The sequence below is a fragment of the Cibotium barometz genome, chromosome 33 (genome assembly GCF_041138505.1).
Source record: "Cibotium barometz isolate CiBa-2024 chromosome 33, ASM4113850v1, whole genome shotgun sequence".
NCBI classification, from domain to species: domain Eukaryota; kingdom Viridiplantae; phylum Streptophyta; class Polypodiopsida; order Cyatheales; family Cibotiaceae; genus Cibotium; species Cibotium barometz.
The window spans coordinates 23,063,349-23,078,317 of record NC_141078.1 but is presented as its reverse complement, the minus strand read 5'-3'; the positions used below and the strand labels follow the sequence as shown (position 1 = coordinate 23,078,317).

Sequence of the window (14,969 nt, the reverse complement as noted above, 5' to 3'; positions counted from 1 at the left end):
GTTGAGGTTTGCTCTCAAACTTTCTGCTGCATGTGCAGTGTGCTTTCGTACTACATTGCTCTTATTGTCACGACCCTAAAGTAGTTCACCAATAGATTGGCAAGGATGGAGTGGATCAAGGCCAGTACATTAAAGCTTTGGGCAGGATCAGTGGATTGAGGCCGAGAGCGATAAAGCACTAGTGCTAGAAGACGAGCAGTCCAAAGCATAGCAACACACATGGCAGCATGCGCACGCCACTTGCAAGCAATGGGTGTGGTAGTAAGTGGTGTGGTAATAAGTGGAGGCATGCTGTCAAAGGAAGACTAGGTCCATTGGTCAAGCTGAGCCAGCTAGGGGTTCAGTGGTGTGTTTACACAGGGGGCCAAAGGGATAGAAGAATGTGTGCATGTGGAGTAGCTGGTTCATACATGGATGGCCAAGGTCTGTTGATATACACAGGAGCGGTGGATCATTCTCCTAGGGTTGAATTATTTTGAGCTTGCTGTATGGCTTCTCTGATCGTGCTTGAAAATGGAGCCATGAGTTAGGGTTTGGCTCGAGGTCTTGACATATGGTAAGCATAAGCACTATTATTGAACAATGCTGCAATAGGATAGGCATCATTAACACTGGTAGCAGCCATGCAATTGATGAAGTTCTTGTGCAGTGGGTTCTGCAGATGCCTGAAGTAGCCGAGACTGGCATGCATGCAGCTGAGAAGAGCAGTTACAGCAACAAAATCCGTAAGCATTTTCTTAGAATGGAAACTCAAGATACTTCGTCTAGCATCACCAGTGGGTATTGAAGAACCTGTCATTGTCCTTATGAAGAGAGACAGTAATGATTGGAGTTCAACACAGCTTGATGATTGACGTAAAAAAGGTTCAATTTTAAAGACAAATTTTCTTTCTTGTTGGTGTGTTGTTGCCTCCAAAAAAGTGATGCAATTGGGACACGAATACATAAAGCAAACTTTTAGAGCCCACATGATTTCTGTGGTGTGTCAAGACTTGGTCTATAAAGACCTACATCATGTATCAGAAGAAAAATCCCGAGCAGTTATGTTTTTTTTTTTCTGTTTTGAGAATGTAAAATCCTTTCAACGAAGCTCTTAAGGATAGTGCATAGAAACCTTAATCATGACCCAGCTTCAGAGACTACATCTAGAATATAACAAGGATTATGATGCCATTCAACACACTTTCACTATCTGGAAGACTACAACAATCACTGCTGTACAGCAGCTAGGTACCAAACAGCTAAGAGGATTATACTCTCTGGCCTGGTTATACTGTGTGAAAGATATTTTTGTGATGTATGCCGGAAGGATCATTTTGTGATGTGCTGGGAGGATCATTTTGTTGTGTGGGCAGCAGCCTTACTAAAATATAAAATCACTTTTCAAAAGAAAAAAGAAAACTACAATCATCACTCTTTCCCTATTTTGATCAAACTCACCAAGTTGCGATTGTAGAAACAATGCCATATGAAGATATCTTGAGAACAATTTGCCAACACTAGAAGTGAAAGGGTAATTGCTGACTAGAATCACCAAATCGAATGGTTGTAGACAACAGTCTCTGCTACTCATTGCACGTCTTGCGTACTCCAGGGTTTAATTTGGTGTGCAGTCACACAATTGGGAAGAGACTAATTAGACCAGTCAAAGCTAAGGAATTGGGATGCAAGCATTAGATGACCCATGCCTTGATTATAAGGGCACAACGGTCTTTGCAAGGTGGTGTTGGTGTCATCATAATCACGAAGGATTGCTAGGAGATTTGGAAAAGCCCACCACTTGTAGTAGGTACAAGCCTCATGGTCAAGCTTGTGGATGGGGCCATAGCTAGAGCTGTTGGATTTAGAATGGCAGACGGCTACAAGTTGGTCGATGCTCAACATGCGATTCCTCTTGTGCCACATTCGGGTGTGTATCATCACTGGGCCGTCTTGATTTGGCATCATGTTCTTGGGGGGTGGATTGCGACAACGATATCATGATCCGGTTAGTAATGATGCAGATCATTAAAGAGGCGGACTGAGGATTGTCTTCCCTTTGGAGTCTCTCTCTCTCTCTCTCTCTCTCTCTCTCAGAAAGAAGCCATCTAAGCATCGGTAGGGGGAAGAAGCTAGTGTGTGTGTGTGTGTGGGGGGGGGGGGGTGAGGGGGGGGATGATGGTGGAGTCGATGTTGTGCCATATGATGATGGAAGCATCACGCAAGCCCAGAATGTGCTCCTGCTGGGTCTGCTTGGAAAGACTATGAAAGTGTCTGTAAGTCCCAAAGTCTGGGTTGGGCCAGAGAAAGGTCTACCCCAAGAGTAGTGTGATTGGGCACCAATCAAATGGCCAGTCAGATGGCTCTAGGTGATGGGCTGGCGCTTGCAGTCCTCCTCATGGGCCGAGAAGCCTAGATCAGAGCAGGCCGAAGGACTCACCAAATGTAAAAGAAACTGGCGGCAAATCTTGGAGAAGAACCATCGCACATATGGAGTTCACCCTAGGATGGGAGCCGAGATGAAATGTGACTCAAGAGAGAATCCTTCCATGGCTCTATCCCAGGCTAGAGACCGCCCAGAAGGGCTTTGCTACTGACTGCATGGTCTATGAGATCAATGGCTCATGGCTAGACTACATTAGCCCTTGTGGGCCTGCAGTCTCCTCTTGACCAAAGAACGTTTCGGATGAGTCGCACCGTGCTAATGCAATAATAATGGAAGGCCCAACAGGAGGTAATGTGGACCTGGTTGGCCACAATGCCCTGACCGACGAGGGGTGCTGGGAAGTTTCTTCTGGATGCTTAGGAGGAGGGGGTCGATTTGCTTCTCTGTCGTGATGTCAAGTTCCACCTGACACCCGGGGGATGCACTGAAAACTGTCTACTGGTCTCCTTTTTGAGGGTGGGCGCTCTGCTTACCGAGAAACCACATGACTTCTTTTGCTTGCTGGTATGGGCTCCTGAGGCAAGGCAAAAGTCGTTGATCGTTGCTTCAAAGCGGCAAAGGTTACTATCCAAATCCTCAAGCTATGCACCGGTGTCATCTGTAACCTCGAAATCAAGGAGCTCCTTGAGAGTGCAGATGGGGATGCGAAGACCCTGAAGTCCTGTATCTTGCACCCAGAGGAATAAGTGCATCACCTCTACCAAGATGAAAAGAAAGGGTAAGGTAGAAACTTCACAGTGATGAGAAGCACAGGTGTGCTATGGTTCCCTCCAAGAATTGATAAACTACTTGAACATGAAGCATTGAGGCACCTAAAAAATGGCATTGTGGCAACTAGTAGTAGGAGGAATGGGTAGGGCTAGTGGAAACCAATGCAAGATTATATTCATTACAACCTCCTATGATGCTAGAGAAATGGATTTTTTTTTGTGTGCCCAAAGGAGAAAAATAGGGATGATACCTGTAAAGCTATATTGGAGTCGCTACTTACATGGAGTCCTACAAACTCTTTACACGTGTGTGTGTGTACACTTGGACTGTGTTAATGGGGTTTCTAAGTTCCCTATTTATTATGATTATAGAGAGCTTCTTTTTATGTCACCACTTCTTTTGAATATAATGAATAGAACGAAGTTTAAAAGATTTCTCTTCATTATCTTCATCTTCTTTTTTTTCTTAAAAAGAAGAAAGGTAAATTCAAAGAAGATGATGAATCTTTTTAAGAGTTTCAACTTCAGTTGTTGTCCTTCTCTATTAAAAAGAAGTATAATAACAACAAATAAAAAAGGTGAAGAAGAAGATGCAAAATAAGGTAGGAGAACACGATTTCTTTAACATATACATCTTTCATTGTCAATGTCTTTATTACACTTGTGGTTGTGGTTAATATATGTTGTACTTATAGCTAAATCCTCAATGAAGCTTAAGAACATAAGGAATCATGAACATGGGCATTTTTGTGATATTGATATCATTCCTAACTAGATTCCGCTATAATTGTTGGCATGTTACGAGATTTCTCTCTTATAACATCAACTCATATAGTCAAGTCTACACTATGGATCGACCTTGTATGTTTTATTAGGAGAATACTTTCCCTTATATTATGTACTCTTATCTTTATGTTATGATTGTAAAGAAGTAAGAAGATACAAGAAAATTCAACCATCCATCTCTCTCTTGTGTGCTTGCCTATTCTTGTGTGTGCTAAGAAGAAAGCTTGTAAGGAGCTCAAGCTCTCACCCTCCCTCACATTCTTCTTAAAATCATCGGGCAGAATTGGGGTTAGCTACATTCAAGAGAGAGAGCAAAGATAAAGATAGAAGACATGAATAAACCAAAAAGAAAAGAAGAAGACAGAGAAAAAAGACGGCTAAAATTTTGCACGCTCAACAAACTCCATTACCATGTTCTTTCCTTGCTTGATCTCCCTCAGGTGATGCAATAGGTCTTGGTTTTCATTAGTCCCTATCACTTTAAACCATTTCACAAAGGTCCTTTTTATAAATATGTAAGTAGAACCATTTTCAAGCCTTAATTTCAAGGACTAAAAGAAATAACTCTTTTTTGTTCATCTTCTTCATACATGAACCCTTGGATCTACCACCTTCTTCATTTGTGGACCCTCGGATTTCCCATCTTCTCCTTGAGAAAGTAAGATGTCTAGTTTACTTTTATAGCAAGCCTTGGGGATTGTTTTCAGTGAGTTGCTTGCTTGTTGAGAAACTAGCTCATTTTCTATTTGAAATTTCTTGCTTGACTATGGTTGTGAACATGTCTCCTTGACTAGGGTATTTTGCTTCTAATTCTTTGATTTGACTATAGTTGTGGATTTCTTTTGGTATACTATTCAAAGGACTCTTCCATACCTTTACCTTGGGATAGTTCCTTTCTTTCTTGATTGTCATCTTCTTTGTTTGTTTTTATCTTCACTTGTCTTTTTAACTTATTCTGGTCAACTTCTTTCTCCATTTTCTTCCAAAACTTTAGACTTTTTGATATCCCAATAATATCGGTTCATGAACAATTTTAGCTCCATTTACTATCATGTCCCAATAATGTTAGTTCATGAATTTGAGAGCATGAGGAGAAAGAGATATGGAAGAGATCAATCTCAACCTAAATGACTTACATGACTTGCTTGAGGCCTAGACATGATGATATTTACCTTATAATTCCAAGGATCGTGACTACCTGTATATACCGAGGGTATAACTGCAGCTCTTTACTGGCAGTATATATGAGTAAATCTAAGACCTTGAAATTATAAGCAAAAATGCTATCCAGATGCTGAATTTGAATGCTGGTTGATACGATTTTAGAATTCTAGTTGAGAATTGATCAGTTGATTTGGATTTTGATTGAAAGATGATGATTCCATTGAAAGAAGATAAGTTGAACAAAACCACAATGAGGATGAATGGGACGAATCTCAATAATGATGTTAATAGCTAGAATGGCGATAATGACTTCAGCAAATCACGACAAGATTAGTCAATTGTGCTGACAGATTGAAGCAACACAACAATACACTCACATACATTAACAAGAGATAAATCAAGCATGTAAGTTACTAACACAAGAGCACAAGTAGAGTCAATTGTGATAATGGAATTGTCCCTTACCCAAAATGTCTTTTGTAGAAAGCCTCAATGGTTGGTCACCCATGAAATGTCTAGGGTTCTCGAAACTAGAGAAGGCTTGTCCTTTTCTATGTATATATACTATAAGCTTGCTTCTTGTGAGGGTGTTAAGAAAACAAAGTTAAGATATTAAGTGAGGTCCTTTGATAATGATTGGATGAACCAGTTTTTGGGGGAGGGATGGGATGTAAAGAGGACCTCTGTAGAAGATGCCATTGAATGCAAAGTAACAATGCTAGATGTTATATTCAGGTGAAATTAGAACATAAAGTTTGTTTGTAGTAAATTCTGTTACGGTGATAGCCGTTAACTTTTAGCATTGGTTTTTTCTATGACCAGGTATTTCATTGGGAGGTAAACATTGTGCATGCAATTTCGTTGCATAAGATGGCGACTGTGGAGAGGCATCTGGCAAAGCTTGGATCAAGAAATGTGTGATCGAACTCACTCTTCCATTATAGATATTGTAATCTAATCACAAGGTCAAGACCCGTTAGTGTGGTCAATCTGGAAAGCCATTGGCCATTGGCCTTTCTTAGACAAGAGATCCAATTGATGTGTAGTGATTCACTGAGAAATTTTTATTTTAGACTAGATGGTAGGAAAATCGGAAGCAGGAGTTAAGCTTTCAAAACCTACTTTCTGTTGTGTATTGAACCACATATCCTAGAGGTTGTGGAATCACATTAAGATTGTAATCTTTCTATCTATAATAAAATTGAAAGAGTTATCTTTGCTCTATATATTGATGTAAAAATGTTACTTCTTTCTTCTTTTTTCATCTTTTTCTTTCTATTTGCTTCAATGGCAACCACACATCCTAGACATCCATGCGCCTCTACCTTGAAAATGTCTAGATTTTAACATTAAGCCATAATAGGCTATTTCTTATATATATTACTTTGAATTCTACATATATATACCATGGAGAATGAAAGGACCATTTGCTGTAAAGACATTACTACATGAAGAAAGTTTGCTTGGTGCTATAGAATATATCATAGAGATCAATCATTACAACATCGAGATATAAAAATGCATTGTTAAGATCCGGCATGACAAAATTTTATACATACCGAGAGCAGTTAATATAAAGATCAATGCCTTCTTACATTGTTAATTATATTAAATTTACACATTGCATTAGAGATGTGTTCTTAATATGTGAAATTGTTGGGTAGGGGAAGCTTACTCTTGTTATGGGGAGAGTAAGCTTACTCTTGTTTTGGGAAGAGTCACGAGCATGCTCTTGTTGTGCTTTCTCTCGTCGAGGGGATGGCAAATATCTAAGGTGGATCCACTCCTTGTCGATCGGCATTTGCGGATATGGCCGAAGCAGTATAGCAACATTGGTGGACTTGGCCATTGTGGAGGGGGCACAAATGCAAATGGCACATCAGGCTCTCGTTGCCCAATATTGTTGATTAGATTTTTCAATTGTTGTGGCCCTGAATAGTCGTACATCCAAATTCGTATATTTCGCTGATCGTAAATTCTACACATATAAAAAATTACAAGGAAACTGAGATATTATTAAAAGAAGAAGAAGTGCTTAAATTTTCTAAGAGCAGACCCAACATTGAGTGCAGCAGTAACATAGCGTAGCACACTCTCCAACCACACCTAAAGCCATCATGTTGCTGCGGGAATCTACATCTAATGATGTCCTTGCCTCTAAAATCTCCTTCTGGGTAAGGACCTCAATACTAGCTATTTACTTTCTAATAGATCTGCACACCATTTTTCAATTGTTGATACTCTCTCTCTCTCTCTCTCTCTCTCTCTCACACACACACACACACACACACACATATAAAAAATGATCGTGTGGACTTACTACCTCACGTTTCCATGAAATCCTGCAGTTGAATTGGCAAGATAACATCGCTTCGACTCAGTATCCATAACAATCAAACTCCAGTATACACTACAAAAATCAATAAAACAATATAAGACGATAAATCTAATATCTATGTCAGAATACCAGAAGTACAATTTAGATCACATGACACTTACTTTTCATGGTAGGCCATTAAAAAGATCTGGGCTTGGTCCAAAACTACATGCCTAAACCATGGACATATATCCATGTAGGAAACTCCTCTAAAACCAGAAGCGAGGATATAAGAGAATCCAAAATATACACCTTGCGCTGAGCTTTCCATGGGAGATTTAATATAACCAAGCTACACAAATAATTCACATTGTATTACTTTGAGAAAGCATAGCACTTTAAATTAAAGTTTAGAGCATAGACTTAGCAAACCTAAAAATAGCCTACATAACTCTGTTTTTGACCTCCTCATGCATTCTGGATAAGACATCAATCTCCTCCACATTGAAAGGGAAGTATTGAGGAGTGTTTCGAATCGGAAGCCTCACACAACGAAGGAGGGGCCCAAATAACTTCAATATTGCTTTAATATTTTACTCCCTATCGTTCCTCATTGATTTCAAGGATAGAATGCCTAAATTAGGGAGGAAGGCATTTGGTTAACATCAATTTATGTGATCACTTTATACCATCACCTGTAATTGGGTGAAAGCATGTATAGGTGGCCTGGAGGAAAGGAATGTCAAGGACATCAATTTTTGGTGCTTAAAAGTAGGCTTTGAAAAGTACTAAAAAGTCCAAATTTTACAAATTCACACTGTTGGTCATGCTAGTAATTGCATGGCTATTCGGCAAAGGTTAGTTACGACACATGAATGCAACTTGCTGAAAATAGACCTAGTGTGACCCTACTGTCACACTAGTAATTGCATGGCGATTTGGCAAAGGTTAGTTGCCACACATGAATGCAACTTGCTGAAAATAGACCTAGCATGGCCCTGCTCTCTCACACTCTCTCTTTAGCAAGAGTTAGTGTGACACACATGAATGCAACTTACTAAAAGTAGACATGTCTCTCTCTCTTTATTTCTGTGAGCGAGCTATGCTACAGGTCTCTCTTCCCACATTAATGAAGATCTCTCTCTCTTTCATTCTGTGAGTGAGCTATGCTACAGGTCTCGCTTCCCACGTGAATGAAGGTCTCTTTTCCTACAATCTCTAGAGCTTTTCATCTCTCATCATAGATCTTCTATGCACGTCATTTGGAACATTTGATTATAAGTATATGATTCAATAGTACTTTATCATTGCTAGAAGCATCATTATGCAGGTATGAAACTTTATACTTGCTTACTCTGAGAAGTAGCATAAGCATCACACGATATGTCTTCAACACTACTGAAAAGCACTTCATCACTGCTGCTAGAAAGTACTAAAAATGGTCTTCATGATGCAAGAAAAGCACTGTTCAAAAGTACAACACTACTAAAGAGTACTGCAACACTACTGAAGTCCTTAAAAGTACTAAAATAATGGTGCAAATTGAAGAAATGGCTAGCAGATCAATTCAATAGTACTTTATCATTGCTAGAAGCATCATCATGTAGGTATGAAACTTTATACTCTAAGAAGTAGCGTAATCACCACACACGACAGTTCTTCAACACTACTGAAAAGCACTTCATCACTACTAGAAAGTAATAAAAAAGGGTCTTCATGCTACAAAAAAAGTAATGCTGAAAAGTACAACACTACTGAAAAGTACAACACTATTAAAGTCCTTGAAAGTACTACAACAATGGTGAAAATTGAAGAAATGGCTAGCTGCTCAATATCCTTGAATATAGAAGCTTAAATTAAAGCTGATATGAATAGTTGGAAATCACTAAGAGAGTACTGAGATCTTCAAAAGCAAAAGCAACGAGCGAGAATGATGAACATGGTGACTGAAAGCAATACTATGGTGGTAGATGAACGAAAGAAACAGAAGATATGCCAATCTATGGTACAACACTTTGATAAATTAACAATGGGGATGGATGCAAGTACTAGAAAGGAAATCTTCTAGCAACTTCTTCGACATCCTTGTTTTCAAGAGCATGTAGTCTAGCCAAAAATCAAAGAAATTGGAATCAACTATTCTAAGAAACATTTTCAATACTTTAAATCATGTTAAGGTACCAAGATCTTCAGATGAGATTTTCATGAAAAAATCAGCTCTCTTGATGTCGGTGAATGGTGAAAGCATGGAGAAAATTACTGACATGAGCATTCCACAAGTTGCCAAGCTTATGGGGATGCACAAAAGAAATTTATATTCAGGCAAGCATCAGTTAACAGTGGCAAACAAAGCTAATGGATCATTGCATGTATCCACATGTCACAGACATGACGGGCAGAAAACCCACATCACTCAAGATGTCAAAGACATAGCATTTCAATTCTAGTTGGATGAGACAAGGGTGTCCCCCAACAAAAAAGATGTTTATAGTAAACGACTAACTAGATGTTCATATGTGAAACGTCCAATCCATCTTCTTGAGGAGCCTCAGGTGAGTCATGGGGAATTTAAAAGCTTATTTAAATTAGTCTAGATATTGGTTGGTATATCTAAAACATTATAACTTAATTCCACGAACTTTATCCGCCCCCCGCCTCCTCCTGGGAGCGGGGGTGCGTGGCGGAGCTGGCCGTCCGTGCACACGTCCCCCTCCCTCCCTTTGAAACCCTTCTTTGTCCGAAAATTGAGGGATCACTACACCTCTTGTGCTGTATTGTGCATGTACACATGATTTTTCTGAATGAGGCAGTAAATCACATATAGACTTAGAAATTTACAATCGGTGGGCTTTTTTGCACTTGCAACTATACTGTATGCCTTCAATCTAATGGAAATGCCAACAATGGATGCCTTTCATCAAAAAATACAAGTAAGAGTATCACAACTCTTTGGGACTCTATACTCTGCCCAATACCTGCAGGAAGTAGCTTCCATAGGTACAAATGCATAACAAATGCATAATGGAAACATGTGATGTATGTGGTGTAAGGAAAATGCAAATCTGTCCAAGAGAAGTTGATGAGCAAAGTATGTAGGTATTTGTTAAGATCTTTGAAAATATAGTGGGTGCTGCTAGATCAAAAAATGAAGGTAGAAAGAGCACTATCAAAGACATGGTCCAAAAGAAAATGATACCTAGAGATCTTCTGCATGTGTACCAAGACCACTTGAGAAAGTTCATCATTCATAATTTCATATTCAGGTGGCAAGCCCAGCAGTTCAAGGATTGCATTTCTTAGTTTCCAAATGATGTAATTGTCTCTGTAGTAGTAATAGACTTCACGGAGAACTACTCCTTCAAGGAGCAGAACGAAATTCAATTGATGCATTGGTTCACTAAGCAGGTCACTATGTTTGTGCAGATTACATATTTTCGCATCCATCAAGTGCGCAATAAAAAGACCATGCATTTGTTTATCTCAGACGATAAACAACATGACACCTTATTTGTGCAACATTGTTTTCTCTCACATGCTCAGTGGTTGAAAGATCAAGGGATGACATTTAAGAAACATTGGGTGTGGTCAGATGGTGCAGCTTCGCAGTTTAAAGTAAAGCGACCGTTACTTTGTTGCTAGATATTAGCATCTCACGGGTATGGAGATAACTTGGAATTTCTTTTGTTTGGGACATGGGAAGGGGGAACATGATGAAAGGGCTCTAACTCATGAGAGTAGTTGAAGACAAACAATGTGCCCTTGACTTGTGTAGCTAAAGTTGTTGCTTTTCTAAGGATGCATCTTAGCAGTGGATCAGCTGCTATTTATTATGATGAACAAGCAGAAGAGGGAAGTGAGTAGGGTCTTTTGGGAAGTTAAGCAAGGTGATGTTCAAAGAACCCTTCAATGGGGTTGCAAGACATTGAAGGGCTCAAGAGCAATGCATTGTGCGAATGGATATTCTGATATTGGCACTTGTGCATCACGCACAAAAAGGCTATCATGCTTTTTCTTTCCTTGTAGGCATGGGCAATGGAGAAGATGTAAGAACAGGTCACATGTGGAGATGTGGCAATACCACACTTTGAAGCTAGTTGCTAATAATGATTCCCTACAAAGATGGCTTTTCAAATGATGATGAGGAGTCCATAGCGCCACTTATGCAAGCCATTATGACACCTTAACTGATGCTCTTTCAGTGGGAGACAACTTTGTTGTCCCTCCTCCTGAAGAGAATAACGAAGACTTCTACATTCTCAAGTGTGCAGCAGCCAAGGAGATGGCAACTAAGGACCAAAATGATGCATGGGGTAACAAGATTCAGAAAAATACTTATATGGTCAAGGGCCTTTGGTACAAAAGCTTAAGAGTAGACTTATATGAGCTACATCATAACAAAGGGTAGAGCATTGATTTTCAATAGCTTCTCATTACAAAAGACCATGGGTCTTGGTATAGCTCTTAAGCCTAGCTAGACACATCTAAGTGCACCTGTTCAAACCTTGTAACCCAAGTATAAAGTGTTTTGGGAAGGTTCTCCTCAATGCTTAGTGTGGTTAGCTAAATGCACTATTAACCCTAACTTGGTAGCTAATGCACTAATGTATCTAAGCTATCTCAGATAATCTAACCATAAACAGGCATTGTGAGAATTCGGGCTACTTAAACAAGGGTGCTACTTGCACATTTATAAGACAAGGGTAGAGCATTGATTTTCAATAGCTTCTCATTACAAAAGACCATGGGTCTTGGTATAGCTTTCAAGCCTAGCTAGACACATCTAAGTGCACCTGTTTAAACCTTGTAACCCAAGTATAAAGTGTTTTGAGAAGGTTCTCCTCAATGCTTAGTGTGGTTAGCTAAATGCACTATTGGGAAGGTTCTCCTCAATGCGTAGTGTGGTAGCTAATGCACTAAATGTATCTAAGCCATCTCAGACAATCTAACCATAAATAAGCATTATCCCATGTCCAAACTAAGGGTTTTTTGTGTGAGCATTTGGGCTACTTAAACAAGGGTGCTATCTGCACATTTATAAGACAAGGGTAGAGCATTGATTTTCAATAGCTTCTCATTACACATTGGGATTTGCTATCTTTCTTTTATCCCTAATTCATTATCCTTGTATCTTATCAAACCACGTATGAAGCATTTAATTTATTTCATCATCATAAATTTTCTCCTCTTGGCAATTCTCATGTAGTTGTTGATGCCAAGCTCTCTTTTGTGGCCCTTAGAGATGTATAAAGATTGAGAGCTCTTTTCTGTATCAAGCTAGAATATTTACAAGCCAATGAAGAAATATGGAGTCCATGTTATAAACTAAAGTGATGAGATCCATCTCGTTAATGTTATGGAGTTTCTATAGTAAAAGATGTGTAATATATTATTCAATCAATTAATAAGTAAAAAATGGTTAACCACAAAATTTTATGAGTTGAAAACACATAATAACTATGAGTTAAAAACACTTAAAGACTTGTTTTGGTGACTTAAACACAAAGAATGACACTTTTGTTGACCTTGATTGATATTTATGCCAAATACCAAAGCATAGCTACTTTTTAACAAGCTTATGCTTTAATGTGTTAGCATGTGGATTGTACTAATAGTATATTATGTAGTGTGAATAAGAAGAAGAATTACATATCCTAAAATCACATGTAATCTCTATAAGCTACAAATAAATAATGTGGGAAAAATTCCCAATTTGATCCTTTTTCAAAAGCTCAAAGCTTTTAGAAAGCATTGTCATCATACATGTAAGATGAGCATTGAGGCCTTAGTTAGAGAACTCGAATTGCAACTAACATGTTAGAGATACTCAATTTCTCATTCATAAACATTCGCATACATTTTGAAGTGAAGGTTGAAGATGACTTATTTGATTACCATCTATAGGGCATAGTCCTCCTCCTCCTCCTTTTTATAGCTTCATTGATTTTGTTTTTGCTCCAACTGGCCCTTCTAATAATTCATTTGTCACCAAAGTGGCAATAGTTCACTAGTGTGTGTGTTAAGCTTCTCAAAAGTGGTGATAAAGATGATGATAAGATCCCATAAAGTGAAGCCATGCTTGGTGCTAGTGCATACGGTGGTGCAAGGAAGAGCTTCAAGGGAAATGATTACATTTTTGCTCCTACTAGTCCTTCTAATTATTCATTTGTCACATCAGAGTGGTAAGAGTTCACTAGTGTGTGTGTGTTGAGCTTCTCAAAAGTGGTGATGGGGATAGTGATGAGCTCCAGTAAGTGAAGGCATGCCTGCTGGTGCTCGTAGATAATATGGTGGTGTAAGGAAGAGCTTCAATAGGGAGAAGAAAGTGAAAATGATGCAAAATGGAAATTAAATCTAGACTTAGGGATTATAAAATGAACTAGGCAGCAAAAAATAAAAGTAAAGTAGGGGTTATTGAATTGGCCGAAACATTTAAGTTTGTATGATCTTGTGTTGCTAGTAGTGTGTGAGCAGTAGTCGTCCCTTTAGCTTTTCACGGGGTGGAAATCTCCATGTTTTCACAACATGAAAAAGTAATAGTTTTTCATGCGTGAAACTTCCCATCAAATTTTATTATTCAGTGGTTTGGAGTTGATGGAGAGTTTACAAGAGTCGCCTCATGGGCTTCATCTTTATTCGAGGCTTGATTTTTGAAAATTTTCTATTTCTATTTCTTATAATTTTTCCTTTATACCTGGGCTAGCATGTCTTGGGTTAGGGGTTCATATACTTTTTTAGCTTACTCCCAGTGTGACACTATCAACATAAAGAAGAAATTTTAAATCTTCAAAATTCACACAAAACTCATAAAATTGATTAGACTTAATGTGTGACATTTTTGGGATGTACACATTTGCATTTTGGTCCTCTAACATTAAATTCTTTTAAAAGAAGTTGGTTATACCATAAGAATGTAAACAAATATAAAAACATTGTAAGCTGAGAATGTACATAGTGTTTACATGTAAAACACATAACAATTCTCATAGTGTACATAGTGTTTACATGTAAAACACATAACAATTCTCATAGAAGTGGGTTGGCTCTATACGTTATGCTTCTAATACATATGCACTTGCATTATTCTCCTAAGTAAATAAAATAAATTAAAAAGATTTCTACTTATAGATATATTAAATAAACCAAATAAGATTATAAGTTCATCAAAACTTAAGCATTAGAAGCAGCTCATTTGTGAACTCTTAGTACACTCACATTATTTTGTGAAGGCTTAATGTACTAAAATCTTTTTTTAATTGAATAGCGGTTTTCTTGTTATCCAACTAAGTCTCTTCTTAGTGAAAGTTTAAAGATCTTCATTGTAGATCACCATAATTTTAGCTATAGTCAACAACTCAAACATATTAACAAAAGTAAGTAATTTACTTACCACATCCATTGTGTTGACTCCTTTGGAATATAATTTGTCAAGTTACATGCAAGCTGTGACTATAGGGAAGGACATATATCAATATTTGTTGTATATTGACTCCATTGTATTCTTCCTCCTTTGAAGCTCCACCATACTAAAAGGATGATACACAAACAGAGAACATCATTTTATTTATAA

General features: G+C 38.3%; 1 pseudogene; it reads left to right on the top strand.

The window, feature by feature from the left end:
- The first annotated feature begins 9,269 nt into the window (after window positions 1-9,269).
- LOC147619399 (uncharacterized) lies at window positions 9,270-9,849 on the top strand (annotated as a pseudogene).
- Window positions 9,850-14,969: the final 5,120 nt, after the last annotated feature.